We start from the raw sequence: 7,633 nt of genomic DNA on the forward strand, positions 1-7,633 counted from the left end.
GTCTGTCTCCGTTTTTGGTATTTTCATGAAAATTCTTCTGCTAGTTGGGGTTTAGTCCACTTCTATATCCTTCCCTTCAAGGCTCAGGGGTCCAGGATAATCTTCTGTGTCTGTGTTAATTGGTTTCCCTTTTCTTTGTTGAAGAGGGTCTGTGAAGTCTTTCTGGCTAGTCCGCTATCTTGCCGGCTCCCAAGCCATGGTATTTTCAATAGCCTCGTATGCATGTGAGAGCTGGACAATGAATAAGGAAGACTGCAGAAGGATTGATGCATTTGAATTGTGGTGTTGGTAAAGAGTATTGCATGCACCATGGACTGCTAGAAGAATGAACAAATTTGTCTTGGAGGAAATAAAGCCAGAATGCTCCATAGCAGCAAGATGGACAGACTTTGCCTCTTGTACCTTGGTCACATTGTCAAAAGGGATCAGTCCCTGGAGAAAGGTATCATGCTTGGTAAAGTACAGGGTCAGCAGAAAAGGGGAAGACCCTCAAAGAGATGGATTGACACAATGGCTGCGACGATGGGTTCAAGCATGGCACTGATTATGAGAATGGCACAGGACAAGACAGTATTTCATTGTTTTACATTGGGTCACTATGAGTCAGAACCAATGTGATGGCACCTAACAACAACAACATTACAAAGGTAGAGTTATCAAAACAGTGTGGTATTGGTATAAGGATAGACATACAGAAGAATGGAACAGAATTGAGAAATAAACTAATACTTCTATGACCAACTCAATTGCAAGAAGAGTGCCAAGTCAATTCAATGGGGAAAAAAGTCTTTTCAACAAATAGTACTGGGAAAACTGGATCTTCACATACACAAGAATGACCCATACTTCACAAGTAATGACTAATTATGAGCACTTTTCATATGTTTACTGGGTATCTGTATATCTTCTTGGAGAAATATATATTCAAGTCCTATGCCCATTTTTTAATTCAGTTGTTTGCCTTTTTCTTCTTGAGTTGTAGAATATTAAACCCTTATCTGATACAGGGTTACAAATATTTTCTCTTATTCTGTAAGCTATCTTTCCACTTTCTTAATGTCTCTTGATGTACAAATGGTTGTTGAAATTTTGATAAGGTTGCACTGAATCACTAGATCACTTTGGGTAGTACTGCCATCTTAACAAAATAATTGAGTCTTCCAGTCCCTGAACACAATGTCTTTCCATTTATTTAGGTCTTTTTAATTACTCTCAGCAATCTTTTATAGTTTTCAGTGTACAAATCTTTCACATTCTTGGTTAAATTTATCCCTAAGCATTTTATCCTTCTAGATGCTTGTGTAAATGAAATTGTTTTCTTAATTTCCTTTTCAGATTGTTCACTGCTAGTGTTTAAAAATACAGTTGATTTTGCACATTGATCTTGTACCTTGACACTTTACTAAATTCATTTACTCTAGTAACTCTTGTGGATTCTTTGGGATTCTCTATTCACAGGATCATGTCATCTGCAAATACAGATATGTTTATTTCTTCCTTTCAAATTGGATGTCTTTAATTTCTTTTTCTTGCATAATTGCTTTAGCTAGAACTCCCAGTACAATGCTGAACAGCCATGGTGAAAATAGGCACCCTTGTCTTGTTCTTGAACTTCAGGGAATGCTTTTAGTCTTTCATCATTCAATATTATATGGTTGTCTTTTGTTTGGCTGGAAGCCACAGGTGTGGCTTCAATTCCAGACCTGAAGGGCAGCTAGGAGCCATAGTCTCAGTGGTTTCATAAGGCTCTATCAAGCCAGAAAACCTGGTCCCCCCCCCCTTTTTTTTTTAATGATTTCGAGTTTTGTTCCACATTGTTCTCCCATTCTGTCCAGGATCTCCTACATAGTTCCCCCTCTGAGTGGTTGATAGTGGTAGCCAGACACCATCTCCTTCTTCTGCTCTCATAGTTATATAGGCTGAGGATCATATGGTGTACCAGTCCCTTGGACTAATTGTTTCCATGAATCTTTGGTTCTTTGCTCTGGATGAGCAATGAGGAGAGACTCATCAGTGCATCCAGAAGGCCACTTGCAAGCTTCTAAGATCCCAGTCGCTACTCATCAAAGTAGGGTGTTGAATAATGTTTTGTGTATGTGTTATGCCAATTGAGCTTGATGTCCCCTGCAACTATGGTCCCGAGCCCACAGGTCCAACTACATACTCCCTCTGGGGAGCTGGCTGTGCCTAAGAAGTGACTACAACCTTGTCCCTTGTCAGCTCTAATATATACCTGGGAATTCTTACAGAACATACTAATACACTTGTGGAAACATTGTCTGCCAACCCTATACATGGTCTTGGGCACACTCCCCACTGCACAGACATACCTAATAGTTCAGTCTGTCTACCCATCTATACACCTATAGATCAATGTTTGTCTTCACTGACAATGCAGTACTGTATGTGCAAAAGGGTTCATCTTTGTTGTGTACCTCCCATGTACTCTGTCTGTCTTTCTCTTCCTCAGTGCCACCATGTTGATCACTCACATTTGGTACATTGGAAAGGGTGCTGAATTGTGTCAAATGCCTTTTCTGCATCAGTTGACATGACCATGTGGTTCTTCTCCTTTGTGGAAACAGATTTTATGTCACTCTGGGTCACAACCTTAGAGCTTGGGTCTGATGAAGGAGTTCCTGAAAACTTTATCTCCCAGTCCTATCCCTGCCCCACCCCCTGAGGACTGAATGAGGTTTCCAGTTGCCTTTTGCCTTGGTGGTCTTTCTACACCTCTGCTCACCTCATTTCCATATGAACTGCCAAAAAGGCTGGTCTCTTTCTCTCTGTCCCATGGGGGTTAACAGAAGCCTTAGGAGCAAGCTGTGTAAAAGATGGAAAGCAGAAGATTAAGTACTGGGAAAACTAGATCTATCCCTAGAGAGTCTCACCCCATCTTCTTCGGAGAAATCAACCCTGCCCTCAGGAGGATAAGATGGGCCAAGAAACCACATCCTTCCATTTCTCAGCCTCTAGTTACTCAACAAGGTGGCAAGAGTTTGCTGGATCATATTCTTTAATCAAGCAAGTGCCCTAGAGGAGTCAAAATGGGTGTTTTCTACAAGAGGGAATCAACATGGAGAGAGCAGGAAGGGAGACTGTGGAAGAAGTGGGAACATGGCTGGGCAGGGAGAGGTAAACAAGAAGCTGCAAAGACAGGTCTTGAGAGCAGGTGGCAGCTCAGGGTCTCGCCAGTGGTTTGGGCACATCTTTCACCAGAAACCTCCACAGACTAGGGAGAAAAAGAAGAGGTGTCACTCAGGCATGGCTGTATTTACTTTCATTTACTGATTTTATGTTGAATCGCTCCAGGTAGATTTTAAGGCTGGATACAGAGCATGAGTAGCCCCTGCTCTGACACAGACTCTAGCTGACTTCTGAGACACCCACCCACTTTCTCACTGGGGGCCTGAGTCAATCCAAATGAAGCATTCAAAAATGGGAATGGGAAGTAGGGAAGGAGCCATCAGGAGTCCTCTATCAATTTAGTCATAGAATGCACACACATTCTTCTATTTGTCAGCCTCCAGATACTTAGCTAGGTGGCAAGAGTTTGCTGGATCATATACTTTAATCAAGAAAGCATCCTAGAGGAATCAAAAGGGGTGTCTTCTATAAGAAGGAGTTAACATGGAGAAAGGGTTTGCCGGATAATAATCTTGGAGAAAGAAAAGGTGATGTCAGAATTTGGGACAGGTAGAAAGCACATGGGCTGTGGTGGAGACAGAAAAGCCTAGATGCCTTGCCCACCACTGTAAATTCTGCAGGTCCCCAACCCACATTGTTTTTCTTTTCTCCAATGTTCTCAACTGGAAAATCCTCTACCTTGGTTAAATCCAAGTATCTGCTAACCCTGCCTCTATTCCTGCATCCCAGCCATTGACCATTGCCAGAGAACACATTTATGGTCACTGTTCTCAAATGGACATTCAACACTACAATTCCACTGTATTGGGTTTACTAGTGTCCCCCCAAAATTCATGTCATCTAGAACTTCAGAATGAGGTTCTGGAAATAGGGTATTTATATCTGTAATTAGTTAAGATGATGTCATACTGGATTAGAGTGGCCTCTAAATTCAGTATGACTGATGTCCTTATAAGAGACACAGAAACAAAGGAAAAACAGCCATGTGACAATGAAGGCAAAAATTGGCATATGCTTCCACAAGTCAAGGAGCTCCAAGGATTGCTAATAACCACCAGGAGCTAGAAGCAGCACAGAAAGATCTTCCCTTAGAGCCTTTGCAGGGAACATGGTCCTACTGACACCTAGATTTTAGAATTCTGGCCTCCACAACTGAAAAGAATAAATTTCTGCTGCTCTAAGTCACTCAGTTTGCAGTTGCTTTGTTATGGCAACCCTAGGAAACTAATACACCCACTATATGCCTCTAGTAAGTTTACTTTCCTCCTCTACAAATGGGCTATTTTCCACCCTCTCCTCTCTCCAAACCAACCCCCACTCAATGAACTTGCCTGTTTAGCACAGGGGAAATGGAATCAATCAGAAGGGAATTTCCTAATTTTCTCCCCCTACAAACTGTCAAATACCTCCCAGTATCTACCCTCTCTCTGCCACCACCCCGCCCCGACCTGAAATGTACCTGTTCCCGCCCACAGCTCTGGGTCCATCTCGCCTTTTCAAGGACATTACCACTGCAGTCTCACAGCCTCTCTCCTCCATTGCTATCTCCCTCCAGGTAGACTTTTGTACCAGGAAACAAACGTGTTCTATTCTCCGTGTGTGAAAAAAACCTGACTCAACCAACATCCCCCTGGCTGCTACCCCCTTCTCTGTTCTCTTCATTGAAAGTGTTGTTTGGAGTTCTGTCTACTTTCACACGTTACATCTTCTCCTCAACTCATTCTTCACACTTCCCTGAAATGGCTCTGCTCAGGGTCATCAACGTCCTTCATGTTGCCAGATCTGATAGTCATGTCTCTGTTCTGATTCTACAATGTTTTACCCAGGTAACCACTCTCTCCTTCCATAAACATTTTTTCTTTTGGTTTCCTTGACATCACACACTTCTAGTTTTCCTTCTCTTTCACCAGCTGACCCTGTTCAGCTCAACTACTAAATGAGGGCACATCCCAGGGCTCCATCTTCCACCCTCTCCATATATGTTCTCTCCAAGCTCTCTCCTCCAGTTCCATGAGTTTAGGTATCAACGATTTACCAAGGACTCTCAAATCTGGGTCTTTAGCACTAATCTCTCCTGGAATTCAACTCAAATATCAAGATGCCCACTTAACAGGATAGCTGAGAGGCACACTAACTAAGCACATCTAAAATTAACTCCTCAAGATGCATCATTCACTCCAGCCTTCCCAATTTTAATAAATTACACCATTATCTACCTAGTAGTTCAGGCCAAATTCATCTCTCTCTCTAACTTCCTACATCCAGTTTACCAGTAATCCAAGCCATCTCTACCTCTCTAAACACTCTCCAATCCATCCACTCTTCTGTCACGTCATATAACCACTCCAATACCAGGCATAGCCATCTCTTACCAGGACTACAAACAGGGCTCCTTGTTCCCATACTTGCCTCCTCAATCCAATCACCATCCAGTGGACAACACAATCTTTTGCAAACAAAAAGCAGATCACATTACTTCTCTGGTTAAAATCCTCCAGTGTCTTCCCACTGTGCTTATAAATAAATCCCCCAAAGTCTTCACCTTGGCTCACAAAGGTCACCATGTTCTGATCCTCTTTCACACTGACCTTCTCTCCAGCCACCATGCTCACAGCTTAGGGCATGTGCAGATACTCCCTGTTTGTGGAACGTTCTTCTGGTCTTTGAGTAGCTGGATCTAAGTTGTCATTCAGATCTCAGATGAGACATAACTTCCTCACAAAGAGGCTAACAAACATTTAAGAACCTTCACTTACATCACCTTATTTTAATTCTTTGTCTGGTACTTATTATCTGGTACTTTCTTATTTACTTAAGAAAATTTTCTTGCTAAGAAAGTATTTTCTTATTTACTTACTCATTTGTTAGTTTATTGTATGTCTCTTCACACTGGACTATAAACATCATGAGAACTGTGGTAGTTATGTTTGTACGTCAACTTGGCTGGACCCGGTTGAGTGGCTGGGCAGCTGGTGGTAGTTATTCCCCATGATGAGACTGGTAATCAACTCCATGGTGAGATCTACCACAAGCAACTGAGTAGCTGTCTTTGGGATGTGGTCTGCTTCCTGTATATAAGGAGAAGCCTTGGGAATGGTCTCTAGCCTATGGCACGCTTGGACCCTGCATGTAGCTGTGTCATTGTTCAGCAGTCTGCTATGCTCTGCCGACCTTAGGACTTATAATGGACTTAAATTAATGGCCTGCCGTGTGGTTTGGTAACATCAGGACTGTGCCTTTTTACTTGTCAAACTTGAGGCTTCTCAGCCTCAGCAACCAGCAGCTGTCTGAGTGAAGAAACGCCTCTAGCTCCAGTGGGCCGGGAGCAGGAGGCAGAGCTGGACCCCAAGGTTGAGGGGCTTTCACCCAGCCTCTAGAGCCTGGCACTTTGAACTTGGACTTAAAGCCTCCAAATTGTAAGAATAAACTCCTGTTTGTTAAGGCCATTCCATTTGTGGTATATTTCTCGTCAGAGCAGCACTAGGTAACCAGAACAAGAACAAAAACCACATTTGTGTTGCTCACTGAGGTAACTGTAGCACCTAAAACAGTGCCTGGTTATACACCTCACTGGCAGAAAGTATATGTTGAATGAATAAATGAATATATGAATAAATTATTTGGGGCAAATTTTTAACTCTCTAAACCTTGGTATCTATAACATGAATTACACCTGCCTTGTTGTGAGGGCTTAGTTGGGGTACTATCTATTCAAGACATGACATAAAGAAGGTGTTTAATGGACAGCAGCAGAATGGCAGAGCAATTAAAAGTGTGAGTTTTGGGGAGAACAGAAGGACAGTATTTGCACAGAGAGATAGCACAGAGAGCAGGAATGCATAGGAAAGAAGGACACAGGGAAGAGGTAACAGGGAAGAAGTGGGAAGAGAGCTGTTATATTGTGGGGATTGCAGTCAATGTCATGAAACAAAATGTGTATGAACTGCTGTATGGAAAATGAATTTGCTCTGTATACTTTCACCCAAATCACAATTTTTTTTTTTTTTTTTTTTTAAGTTCTGGAGTCAGACTGTCTGGGCTCCAATGCTGGCTCCAGAACTGACTGGCTGCTTAACTTTAGGTGAGTTACATGTCCCCATCTGTAGGATGGGAGAGTAATAGTACCTACCTGCTGTAGTCAAATGAGCTAACACAAGAAAATAATTAAAACAGTGGCTGCACAGTGAACCCTGCTTGACAGTTAGCTACTGATGTCAATCCATGAAACCCAAATGAAATCTCTGTGCTAAACCACATTTGCCTTGCCTATTTACCTACAACAAAACAAGTGACAGTGCTAAACATTGTCTTCTAGCCAAGTATATAAAGTGTCTTTTTATTTAGAATCTCCTAATTTCTACTGAGGCCTGGTGGTACAGTGGTGAAGTGCTTGGCTGCTAACTGAAAGGTCAGCAGTTTGAGCCCACCAGCTGCTCCACAAGAGAAAGATGAGGTAGTCTGCTTCCATATAGATTGACTGCCTTGA

This window comes from Orycteropus afer, unplaced genomic scaffold, assembly GCF_000298275.1.
Source record: "Orycteropus afer afer isolate SDZICR_OR568_19922 unplaced genomic scaffold, OryAfe1.0 scaffold00217, whole genome shotgun sequence".
NCBI classification, from domain to species: domain Eukaryota; kingdom Metazoa; phylum Chordata; class Mammalia; order Tubulidentata; family Orycteropodidae; genus Orycteropus; species Orycteropus afer.